The sequence below is a fragment of the Erinaceus europaeus genome, chromosome 23 (genome assembly GCF_950295315.1).
Source record: "Erinaceus europaeus chromosome 23, mEriEur2.1, whole genome shotgun sequence".
Lineage (NCBI taxonomy): Eukaryota > Metazoa > Chordata > Mammalia > Eulipotyphla > Erinaceidae > Erinaceus > Erinaceus europaeus.
The window spans coordinates 9,134,513-9,147,170 of record NC_080184.1 but is presented as its reverse complement, the minus strand read 5'-3'; positions in this window follow the sequence as shown (position 1 = coordinate 9,147,170).

The following is a 12,658-nucleotide window of genomic DNA, read 5'->3' as shown; positions in this document are numbered from 1 at the left end:
GTTATTGCTCAGGCTTGGTGCCTGCACTATGAATCCACTGCTTCTGGAGGCCATTTTTCCCATTTTGTTGCCCTTGTTGTTGTTATTATTATTGTGGTCATTGCTGCTGTTGTTGTTGTTGGATTGGACAGAGAGAAATGGAGAGAGGAGGGGAGACAGAGGGGAGGAGAGAAAGATAGACACTTGCAGACCTGCTTCACCGCCCATGAAGTGAACCCCCTACAGGTGGGGAACCGGAGGCTCGAACTGGGATCCTTAAGCAGGTACTTGCGCTTTGTGCCATGTGAGCTTAACCCGCCACTCTACCGCCTGACCCCCTGATTTTAACTTCAGTGTTACTATGTAAATGAAACTACCTTGTGAATTTCCCAGTAGTATCCTCCTCTGTTTCAAATTGAGTCATTGTGTGGAATTAACATCAGTTAACCATATAGGTTCATGAACACTTGTACTATCTCAGGTTCATCACACTTCTGAAACTGTTGGTTTCAAAATAACTTCTGTGTTCTAATTATCAGCTGACAGACATTATGGATATTCATATTTGACCAAATATCTAAATTATGCATTGCCTTACATTTTCTTATGACTCAGGAGTTTTTGTTTTAATGCTTGCTTTAAAATATATTTTCATGGGTGGGACTGGAAAAAGGTTCAACACATAAAATGCACATAAATCTTATCATTCGTGAGACCCTTGGCTTAATTCCTGGTACTCATGAGAACACCTTAAACAGCAGCATTTGGACTCCGTGTATGATAGAGCAGGTCTTTGATGTTTTTCTCAATGTATATTTAGATTTCTCCCTGGATTTAATAATTGCATATGTAATCTAAGCATACAATCTTCAGCTCACAAATTATTTATAAACCATCACTGTAGTCTTGAAATGCTATCTGCACCATAAAGTAAGATTTTCTGAATGAAAACAAGTCTTTCAAAATCTCATGTGCTGGGGCACAGGGTGGTCAATGGCTAGTGGTTAAACACACACCTAGATTAAGCATAAGGACCTTGGTTAAGCACACAGCTAATTTAAACACAAGGACCTAGTTTGAGCCCTCTGCTCCCCACCTACAGGGGGGAGAAGATTCAGAACTATGAAGCTAGAAGCAAATCTTATAGGAATACCTGTCTCCTTCTCTACCTCCCCTCTCCTTTCAGTTTATCTCTGTTCTGTCATATAAAGAAAAAAGAAAAAGACAATATAGCCACCGACAGTGATGGATTCATTATGCAGGCACCAAACCTCAGTGATAGCCCTAGTGGCAATAAAAAAGAATCAGTATTCCGTATCTTCGGCTGTCTATTGCTTTGTGATTTTAGTTTTGTGTGACCTTTTCTTTTGCCAGTACCAGAATTTAAATAATATCCTAAAATTCTAAAGTTTGAGAAGGAATTTCCACATTTTAGCTCCTGGATATGCTTAAGGTATAAGTGTGTATAGGTGTGTATATGATGGCATATGATTGTGATGCATTTATAAGAAGGCCTCAACACAGGACAGAAGAATTGAAAATATAATGAAGGGTTAAATTAAGAATGTGTAGAAGAACCAAGTATGTGCCAAGGTCTGAAGTGGTGCAGGTGGTTAGTACAGTGATGCAGGCTGGCCTTCACTGGGTGAGCAAGTGATAACAAAGTAGAGAGGTGACGGTCAAGCTGAGCTTTCTTGAGTGGACAGTGGGTAAGTAAAGATGAAAGTCCGGAGTCTGGAGGTAGCGCAGCAGGTTAAGCACAGGTGTCGCGAAGCGCAAGGACCACTGTAAGGATCCCAGTTCGAGCCCCTGGCTCCTCACCTGCAGGTGAGTCGCTTCACAAGCAGTGAAGCAGGTCTGCAGCTGTCTTTCTCTCTCCCTCTCTGTCTTGCCCTCCTCTCTCCATTTCTCTGTCCTATCCAACAACAATAGCATCAATAACAACAACAACAATAATAACTACAACAATAAAAAACAACAAGGGCAACAAAAGGGAAAATAAATATTAAAATTTTTTTGAAAAAGATGAAAGTCGGGAGTCTGGAGGTAGCGCAGCAGGTTAAGCGCACATGGCACAAAGCGAAAGGACCGCATAAGGATCCCGATTCAAGCCCGCCCGGCTCCCCACCTGCAGGGGATTCGCTTCACAAGCGGTGAGGCAGGTCTGCAGGTGTCTATCTTTCTCTCCCCTCTGTCTTTCCCATTTTCTCTCTGTCCTGTCTAACAACGACGACATCAATAACACCAACAATAATAACTACAACAACAATAAAAAAACAAGGGCAACAAAAGGGAAAATAAATATAAATTAAAAAACAGTAAAATATGAAGAGGCAAAAAAATACCTTTAAAAAGAAAAGATGAAAGTCAAAGAAATGTTTTATGGAATGTGCCTAATTATGTCTATAGCTAATTGCCATGTGTTCCTTTATATTTCCTGCCTGATTGTTTACAATAACTACAAGCCATGTCAGCTTCTGTAACCCTGCCTACTTGTGTGTTTGTAGAAAAGGTATATATAAACTGAAACTATACTTAATTCAGGGCCCGGAAATTCTCAAATGGAGCTGAACTTTTGGCCCACGTATAATAAATTTTCTCTCTTCCTTCACCCATCTCGGCTTCAGGTGACTTGATTATTAGTAGGTTGTTTTTGTTTGTTTGTTTGTTGCCTCCAGGGTTATCGCTGGGATTTGGTGCTTGCACTAGGAATCCACTGCTCCTAGAGGCCATTTTTCCTATTTGTGTTGCCCTGGTTGCTGTTATTGTTATTGTTGTTATAGCGATTGTTGTTGTTGGATAGGACAGAGAGAAACTGAGAGAAATGGGGAAGACAGAGAGGGGGAGAGAAAGATAGACACTTGTAGACCTGCTTCACCGCTTGTGAGGCGACCCCCATGCAGGTGGGGAGTCGGGGGCTCAAACTGGGATCCTTATTCTGGTCCTTGCACTTCTCGCCATGTGCACTTGAACATCTTTATTTATTTATTGAATAGAGGCAGTAAGAAATTTAGAAGGAAGGGAGTGATCGAAAGGGAGCGAGACAGAGAGAAGCCTGCAGTCCTGCTTCACCACTCATGAAGCTTTCCCCCTGCAGGTAGGGACTGGGGGCTCAAGCCGGGGTAACCTGTGTGCTGTCAGATGCACCACCGCCCAGCCCCTGTGCACAAATTTCTGTGAACAGCTATGTATGTGTTTGAATATGTACTCTAAATGGCATTATGCAGGGGCCAGGCATTATCACACCTGGTTAAGCACACACATTACGGTGCACAAGGACCCAGATTCAAGCCCCTGGTCCCCACCTGCAGGGGGAAATAAGTGGTGAAGCAAGGCTGCAGATGTCTCTCTGCCTCTCTCCCCATCTTCTCCTCCCTTCTCCATTTCTCTCTCTATTCAATAATAAATCAAAATACTTTTTAAAATTCCATGATGCATACACCGAGGAGTGAAATTTCCTTTTTTTTTTCTCTCTCTCTCTCTCTCCAGCTACTTTAAACTTTATTTGGGAAAATTCGGAACATTCACATGTTAGAACATGAGAGAGTAAGACACACAGAATGAGAGAGAAGAGAAGAGAAAAAAGCCAAACTACTACTTACATGATGGTCTGGGCAGAGAGAGACAGCATGGCAAACACTTACATGATCTAACAAACAGAGAGCAAACCTAGGAGTGAAATTTCATGTCAATTATTTAATTTTATGAGAAGTAACCATTTTTTTCTAACACCGACAGCATCATTTTACTTCTCAAAAATAATATCCACGTAATTACAAATGTTTTTTAAAATATTTATATTTTGATAGAGATAAACCGAGAATGGAAAGGGATATAAGGAAGACAGAAGATCCCTACAGTACTGCTTCACACATCTTATGAAGCTTCATCCCTGCAGGTGGGGAGCAGGGACTTTAACCTGGGTTCCAAGCATTGTATTATTAATGAAAGGCCTGTGTCGAGAGAGGGAGAAAGAACCTTTGATGATGCCAGGGATCAAACCTGCACTCTATTGATCTACCTTTCTAACTCCCAAAACTTAAGTGTTAATAAAGATTCATTTTGGGGGCTGAGTGGTGGTGTACCTGGTGCACATTATCACCGTGTGCAAAGACCCAGGTTCAAGCTGCTGTTTCCCATTTGTGGGGGAAAGCTTCACAAAAACTGGTTTGCAGGTGTCTCTCTTCCTCTGTTTTCCCCTTTCCCCTCTTGATTTCTGTCTTTCTTTACCCAATAAATAAAGATAAAAAAATAACGAAGATTCATTTTTTTAAATTTTTTTTAATATTTATTTTATTTATTTATTCCCTTTTGTTACCCTTGTTGTTTTATTGTTGTAGTTATTATTGTTGTTGTCGTTGTTGGATAGGACAGAGAGAAATGGAGAGAGGAGGGGAAGACAGAGAGGAGGAGAGAAAGACAGACACCTGCAGACCTGCTTCACCGCCTGTGAAGCGACTCCCCTGCAGGTGGGGAGCCGGGGTTCGAACCCGGATCCTTATGCCGGTCCTTGTGCTTTACGCCACCTGCACTTAACCCGGGGCGCTACAGCCCGACTCCCCGAAGATTCATTTTTTATTGAGAGAGGGCGAGAGAACTAGGGCATCACTCTGACACATATGATCACGGGACTCAAACTTGAGACTTTATGTTTCAGAGTCCACTGCTTCACATCTCGGGCCACTTAATTCTTATCCATAGTTAACCATTTTAAGAGTCCATCTTTGAAACATGAAGTGACAAAAAATTTAGACAATGTATAATTTACAAAATCTTTTCTTTGTACTTTATTTGTTTTGGATAGAGACCGAGAAAAATTGAGAGGGAACGGAGAGACAGGTAGACAGAGAAACCTGCAGCACTACTTCACCACTCGTTAAGTTTTCCCTGCAGGTGTGGGGAGGAATGGCTTACCAAGTGTGCTAAGGCCTAGAAAAACAAGGTTGCCACACAATATGGCTCAGTGACTCGGAGTTGGGTGGTAGCGCAGCAGGTTAAGCCAGTGTTAAGAACCCTGTTTGAGGGGGTCGGGCGGTGGCGCAGTGTGTTGAGCGCATGTGGCGCAAAGCGCAGGGACCAGCGTAAAGATCCCGGTTCGAGCCCCCGGCTCCCCACCTGCAGGGGAGTCCTTTCACAGGCGGTGAAGCAGGTCTGCAGGTGTCTGTCTTTTCCCCTTCTCTGTCTTCCCCTCCTCTCTCCATTTCTCTCTGTCCTATCCAACAACGAACTGCATCAACAAGGGCAATAATAATAACCACAACGAAGCTACAAGGGCAACAAAAGGGGGGAAAAAATGGCCTCCAGGAGCGGTGGATTCATGGTGCAGGCACCGAGCCCAGCAATAACCCTGGAGGAGGGGAAAAAAAAAAAAAAAGAACCCCGTTTGAGCCCCCAACTCCCCACCTGCAGGGGTGTCACTTCACAGGTGGTGAAGCAGGTCTGCAGGTGTCTGTCTTTTCCCCCTCTCTGTCTTCCCTTCCTCTCTCTATTTCTCTCTGTCCTATCCAACAACAATGATATCAATAATAATTACAACAGTAAAACAACAATCACAACAAAAGAGAATAAATAAAATTAAAAAAAAAATACCGAGATTATACTCATGACTCCTCCACAGGCAGAGAACTCCATGAGTGTGATGACCAGGAAAATCAGGGTGATGTCCTTGGTGCTCCCCTCCAGTGTTAGAAGGTCATCATATTCACCCTCTAAGCATCCACAGATCCTCAATAATAATGACCATAATTACAATATGAACAAGCTCCCATATGTCAGTTAATTGGGTATTGGGCTGACTGCAGAGATGGCCCCTGTGTCTTCTGCTACCCACACACATCTTCCCATGAGCCCTCCTTCTGGAGGAAACCTCCATTTCCCCACCCTTGATCCTGAAGTAGACCTGTGGCCTGCTTCAGTCAAAGGCCACTGAGCACATAGTGGAGATGCAACCTACAAAGCCACCCCTGCTCTCCCAAAATGTGGCTCAAGCCTTCCCTGGGAAGAAATCAAGTCTTCCCTCCTTCCTCAGAGGAAGACAAAAGTTTCAGAGCATCTCTGGAGGATCCAGCCCTGATGTGCCAGACCCAAGGACAGGGCTGCTATGGACACCCAGCCCCTGCCCACACTGACCTCTAGGTGAGGCCAGGTCAGACCTGTAGAATGATCCCTCCACCTCACGACCACCAGAAAGCAGCCATTGTTCTACACTTTTAAATGATGGGGTTTATTTTCTGCAGTGCCAAAGACTGCAGGTGAGACATGGAGAGATATGTGGTGCCTGTTCAGAGTGGGAGCAACTCTTCCTGTCAGCCTCTGACAGTAATGGTAATTGCCACAATTGACCAAGAACCCTGATGCTTTTAAGTTAAAAAAAATGTTCCTACCACCACAAAATGAAGCATCCAATTCAAACCATACAATATACTGACATCTATTTGGCCTTCTGGGGAGCCATCTTCATTGCCATGATTACATTTATGAATGGAAATAAGGGAAGGTACTGTTACTGTCCAAGCTAGGCAGTTAGGTTTGTGTTCCTAAATGGAAAGCAATGTTTTGTTAATTTTTGGATTTTCAGAGAAATAATACTGTGGGTGCCACGCTCTTCTCAAATCCAGAACGATGGGTCTGACAGGGTCAGCACCCAGGAAAACTCTCTTCAAGGAAGAATTCTGGGAGTGGGTCTTGGCATCCTGAGCAGATCTAAACTGGAAACTCTGATTATTGTTTTCATTATGTACATGGTAATGATGCTGTGTAATCAGGGACAAACAGCCCCTGTTCCCAGATTAGATACAGATGAACAGGAAATGAGGTAGACAAAGTTATGGGTCATCAAATACATAAAGTTTTAGGAAAAATTCTTAATGATACTTACCTCCTCTTATGAAATATGTTAAAACTCTATGTAAAATACTATCTGCTAAGCCTATTACTCAGAAATGCATCACCCCATGAAGTACGACATTACTGTGTAAAACGGCAAGGCCATCTAATCAAGAAATGAGCTTTACTTTTTGTTCCAGATATTGTTTATGTAAGACTGAAAGATATATAAACTCTCATTTGCTAAATAAAACTTGAGTTCAGATTCACCCTCCAACAGAGTGTGTTGTATTCTGTTCTCCTCCTGACCCACCAGGTGGTCACCTGCAGAGTTCCCTGATCCTTCCTGCTGCTCCTCCACCTGAGCGGTCCATCGCATGTGGGGATGGACAAAGCAAATCAGAGGTATATATAGTTTGGCAATAAATATGTACACATATAATGTCATACTCATATGACAGAGGAACAATTCAAAATATATTGTGAAGTGATTTTATGCCACTTTTATTTGTGATTAATAGTGGAATATCAGTAAAGTTACAGGGTATGGTTCCACATCACATCCAATACCAAAGTTCTTTGTCCCCAGTTTCTCAAAGATAGCCATTACATTTCTCATAATGTATTAGAAACAGTCTTTTCGCTTCTGTTCTTTTTTTCTTCCATTTTGGCAAGTTCATGTGCATCATCTCTATGATATTCTATGAGTGAAGTTGTTTGGCAGTTGTCTTGCATCTCTTTGATTAGTGAAATGACTTTTATAGTTATTGAGGTGAGATTGCCTTTAAAAGGCTGTTTTAGGGGGCCGGGCAGTAGCTCAGTGGGTTAAGTGCACATGGCGTGAAGCACAAGGACCAGTGATCAGCCCGCGGCTCACCACATACAGGGGCGGGGGGGTCACTTCACAGGCAGTGAAACAGGTCTACAGATGTCTTTCTCTCCCCCTCTCTGTCTTCCCCTACTCTCTTGCTTTCTCTCTGTCCTATCCAGCGATGATGACAGCAATAACAATGGTAAACAAGGGCAACAAAAGGGAAAAAATAGCCCCCAGAAGCAGTGGATTCATAGTGTAGGCACTGGGCCCCAGCAATAACCCTGGAGGCAAAACAAAGGCAAAAAAAAAAAAAAAAAGGCTGTGTTTAATCTAATGTCCCTCTTCCTGACATGTGTACCCATATCATGCCCATGCTAAGGTACAAATTGTCACCACCACAATTCATTGGGCCTGTTCTATCCCCTACAAACCATGTGCATCCCCTCAAGTGACCTCAGTTCTGCTTCAGAATCTAAGGACTTATCTCCCTATGACTTTGCTTCTGTGATTTGCTGTTATATATCCATATTGCTAACTGTAAACCCTATGAATTTGATCTGGGGATCTGATTTAGTGCAGGAGCCTGAGTATGCATCCCTGTAGGCCTATTTCATTTCCCTCAGTCACTCTAAAGCTAAGCTTTTAAGGACTACAAAAGCTGGTAAGTACAAGAGACCAGCATACTTTAATGACAACTCTTGTTGTCAACCCATCATCTAGGGCCCTAGTCAGGGAATCCTGGGATTCCCACACATTTATGTTGGGCCTAGACCTCTAACAAATCCTCTCTCCACTGTCACTGATCATCTCCATCAAGAACAACATAGTGGACTTTCTTGTTGGCCTCTGAAGGGAAGTTGGGTCAACATACTCTGCCACAGAAACAGGTCCCAGAGAGTGCAGCCTAGATGTTCCTAGCTATAACAACAGAATGTGACTGAGACCTACAGGGATGCAGAGGTTACACAGGCTCCTGTGCTCAATAGGGGCTCCAGATCAAATTCATGGGGTTTACAGTTAACAATACTTATATACTTTTCTCATACTTGGGAGCTAATCTCTGTTCTGATCCAGCTTTCTAGTCCTGTTTACAACTCTGACACCATCTCAGTTTGATGATGATTGATGATCATTAGATGACTGATGATCATTAGGTTACAAATAAAAGTAATGATACCAATTTATACATCCAAGAATGTTGGACAAAAGACAGAAACACTAACTATTGGAGAGGCTGTGGGTGAAAAAGACCGGTTTATATATTGCTGGGTAGAATCTAGTTTGATTAATCTCCTGTGGAAAACAGTATGGAAACTCAACAGAATGCTAGAAATAGACTTACCCTATAACTGGGTAATTCCTTTGTAGATATATATTGACAGGACTCAAAGGCAGATATTTGAAGTGATGTATATATGCTTATTCACAGCATCATAATTTGTACTATCTCAACCTTCAAAGAAACCTAGATGCCCAATGACAGGAGTGACTAAGAAAGTGTGGTTTATATACACAGTGGAATACTTTAGTGTTTAAAAACAATGTCATCTTCTTTTTTCATATTTTAGATGGAAATTGGAGGTATCATGCTGAGTGATAAAAGCCGGAAAGGGTAAATACCAAATGGGTAGAGGCTAAGAAACAAGGGCAGTGAAAGAAAGCATAAGGTGAAATGTGGACTGAGTCTGGCGTATTGATCTAAAGTAAAGGGTTCTGGGAAATAAGGAAAAGGATTGAGATGGAACTGTACAGGACTCATGGTATATGATTTCAGGAAAGGACTTAGTCTGGGGAAGAGAATGCCTTGTGGGCACCAATGACAGGGTGTTGAGAGGTTGTACATATGTATTGCTATTACCTCAATGTTCTATATATAAAATAACTATCTTGGACATGATTCACCAGGCACTAGAAAATATGAAGTATCTTTCAAGTTTTGTTTTACTAAGAGAAACATATAAATCAGGTTATGGGTTCAATGCTCTAGTGCCCACCCTGTGAGAAAGCTTCATAAGTGGTGAAGCAGTGCTGCAAGTGTCTGTTTATCTCACTATATCCTTCTTCATCTCGAAATTACTGTCTCTATCCTATAAAGACTATAGAAAAGAGAAATATAGATAAATGCAGAACTACTTTACTGCTTAGGAAGCACCTATCTGCAAGTGGAGAACCAGAGGTTTGAATCCTGATTCTTGTTCAGGTTCTTGTACTTTTTACTATGTGTGCTTAACATGGTGTGCCACAATCCAGCTCCCTCTCTGATATCTTATTTATATATGAAACAAAGTCTTACACCCAGTGCTTCATGGATGCTTCTGGCACCACTCATAACATGTTTGGCTTCAGAGGTCTCTAATAGTCTCACAGATAATTGAGATCATTTGATATTTGTCCTTTTATTTTTGTCTTATCTCACTCAACAGGTCATCAGCTTTAATTTTTAATATTTATTTTTAATTATTAGATAAAAAGTCAGATCAAGAAGAAGGGGGTGATACAGAGGGAGAAAGACAGCCACTTGCAGGCCTGCATCACCACTCGGGAAGTTTTCCCCCTGCAGGTAGGGACCAGGGGCTTGAAGCCAGGTCCATGTGCACTGTAAGATTTGCACTCAACCAGGTGCATCACCACCCAGCCTCAGGTCATCAATCTTCATCCAAAAGGATTTAATGAAGACAACTTTATCATATTTAACAGTTGAGTAGTAAACCATCATGTATATATACCACAATTTTTAGCCAATCAACCTGTTGTTGTACATCTCGGCTGCTTTTAGATTCAGATAATTACAAACCGTGCTGATATAAACATAGGATATACAGATCTTTTCTGATAGGTGTTACATATTGATAACATTTTCCCAAAGATAATATTATACTAATAATGAAAATGATAAACACAATCAGTTGTTTCATTCTTTTTTAAAGATTTACAAATTTTATTTTATGACTACATCAAATTGAAAAGCTTCTGCACAGCCAAAAAACTATCAAACAAAGAGACCCCTCACTGAATGGGAGATCTTCACATGCCATATATCAGACAAGAGACTAATAACCAAAATATTCAAAGAGTTCAGCAAACTTAGCACCAAAAAAGCAAATGACCCCATTCAAAAATGGGCAGAGGATATAAACAAAACATTTTCAGGGAAGATCCAAAAGGCTAACAAACATGAAAAACTGCTCCAGGACACTGATTGTCAGAGAAATGCAAATAAAGACAGCATAGAGATACCACCTCACTCCTGTGAGAATGGCATACATCAAAAAGGACAGCAGCAACAAATGTTGGAGAGGCTGTGGGGACAGAGGAACCCTTCTGCACTGCTGGTGGGAATGTAAATTGGTCCAGCCTCTGTGGAGAGCAGTCTGGAAAACTCTCACAAGGATAGACATGGACCCTTCCATATGACCCAGTAATTCCTCTCCTGGAGATATACCCCAAGGATTCCATAAGGCCCAATCAAAAAGTTATGTGTACACCTATGTTCATAGCAACACAATTCATAATAGCTAAAACCTGGAAGGAACCCAGGTGGCCAACAGCAGATGAGTGGCTGAGAAAGCTATGGTATATATACACAATGGAATACTATGCAGCTATTAAGAACAATGAACCCACCTTCTCTGACCCATCTTGGATGGAGCTAGAAGGAATTATGTTAAGTGAGCTAAGTCAGAAAGAAAGATGAGTATGGAATGATCCTACTCATCAACAGAAGTTGAGAAAGAACAGAAAGGGAAACTAAAAGCAGGATCTGACTAAACTGAGAGTACGGCACCAAGGTAAAAACCCTTTGGTGAGGAAGGACATTTGGCTTCCCGGGGCAGCGGGGGGTGGGTGGGTGGGATGGGACACAAGTCTTTTGGTGATGGGAATGGTGTTTATTTTATGTACACACCTATTAAATTGTAGTAACATAAATCACTAATATGAGAGGGGAAAATTGTATGTCTCGAACTTCTTAAAACACAGACTGAGTCTTTTTAATACATAGGCTGAGTCTTTGATATGTTGACTCTCTCAAAAGCCTAGACCAGGGAGAACAGAAGCAACCGGTGGCACAACTATATACAAGATGTTGCGTATTATACAGCAAACCCTAACAAAGGGACTTTTCAAAGTTAACCTAATAACCAAATAATGTGATGATAACAATAACTATCCATTGTCTTCTTAAACCCTAAGACAGCAGGAACCTCACATTTCCACTATAGAGCCTATAATTCCCCAGTCCTGGAACCTTAGGGTGGGGCCCACTTTCCTGCATGCTTCTCTCAATTCATATCAAATAATATTGCATCCGCCAATCACAACCTAATCAACGCAAGAGTGCCACCCCAGTATGCTTCACATCAGACTGTGTCCAGAGACTTCAGGTGTGGAATGACAGCCTTTCAGCTTCATCACTCAGGTGAGACCTTTCCTTTCATAGTATTCTCTAATTCCATTCCAGGTGGTTCACTTTCTAACAAAGTCCCAAAACCTAGATACAGACCAGGTCCCCTGAGATAGAGCATATGTTCACACGTATCCATAAACAAGGGCAAAATATATACCTGAAAGCAGAAGTACACAAGTCTGCAGTGAGTACCTCCCAACACTTCATCTCCACTATTCCAACCTTTGGGTCCATGACTGTTCAACAATTTGTTTGGCTTTGCATGTTAACTCTCTTTTCAGCCACCAGGTTCCAGATGTCATCAGGATGCCGGCCAGGTTTCCCTGGACAGATGACCCCACCAATGTGTCCTGGAGCTCAGCTTCCCCAGAGACCCACCCTACTAGGGAAAGAGAGAGGCAGGCTGAGAGTATGAATCAACCAGTCAACACCCATGAAGAGCGGAGAAGCAATTACAGAAGCCAGACCTTCCACCTTCTGCAACCCACAATGACCTTGGGTCCATATTCCCAGAGAGATAGAGAATGGGAAAGCTACCAGGATGGGATATAGAGATCTGGTGATGGGAATTGTGTGGAGTTGTACCCCTCCTATCCTATGGTCCTGTTAATGTCACCTTTTTTAAATTAAATTTT